The 547-nt window shown below is 70.4% G+C and overlaps 1 protein-coding gene across 1 annotated transcript in view; it reads right to left on the bottom strand.

Annotated features, from left to right (window-relative positions):
* Nucleotides 1–547, bottom strand: part of PLXNB1 (plexin B1) — a gene marked incomplete at its 5' end in the record, with an annotated part of 26,770 nt that overhangs the window by 703 nt on the left and 25,520 nt on the right. The gene's annotated exons all lie outside the window — the stretch shown is intronic.

Genomic DNA, 547 nt, shown 5'->3' on the forward strand with positions numbered 1-547 from the left:
CTTCTTGGAATCTGGGACCCCAGCCAGCCCTGCCCAGGAGCCAGGGGGAGCCCGGCCTGCCCAGGTGGGAGCGTTCCGGGGGCAGGAGACCTCCCCCAGATGCCGACCCCACCTCCCAGCCCTCCCCGTGCCTGTGGGCACAGCGGCGCCTCCTCCCAGGGGAGGGACTGGGCGGAGCCCACAGAGCAGACGCCAGGCAGTGTTTATCCTTTAATGAGGAGCCGGTCCGGGTGGTCACCCCCCAAGGCCCCCCGTCAGTGCCCTCACCACGGCCCCGAGGCAGGGTGGCCCACGGGGTCGGCCCCCCAGAGGGGTCAGCTCACAGTGGCCTAGAGCAGGTGCTCGTCTCTCGGACCCGGGATCGTGGCAGCAGCAGAGGCCGAGGCAGCTAAACTGAGGTCAGGGCGGAGGGAGGGGGACACCCAGCAGGAGCCCCTCCGTCCTCGTGGGATCCCGGAGGGACCGGCCAGTGTTCAGGACAGTCCAGTCTCCCCTTCGTACCGGACGCCCCGCAGGCTGACAGCACTGAACACAGCCACGGGGTCGC

Source organism: Myotis brandtii, unplaced genomic scaffold, assembly GCF_000412655.1.
Source record: "Myotis brandtii unplaced genomic scaffold, ASM41265v1 scaffold207, whole genome shotgun sequence".
NCBI classification, from domain to species: Eukaryota; Metazoa; Chordata; class Mammalia; order Chiroptera; family Vespertilionidae; genus Myotis; species Myotis brandtii.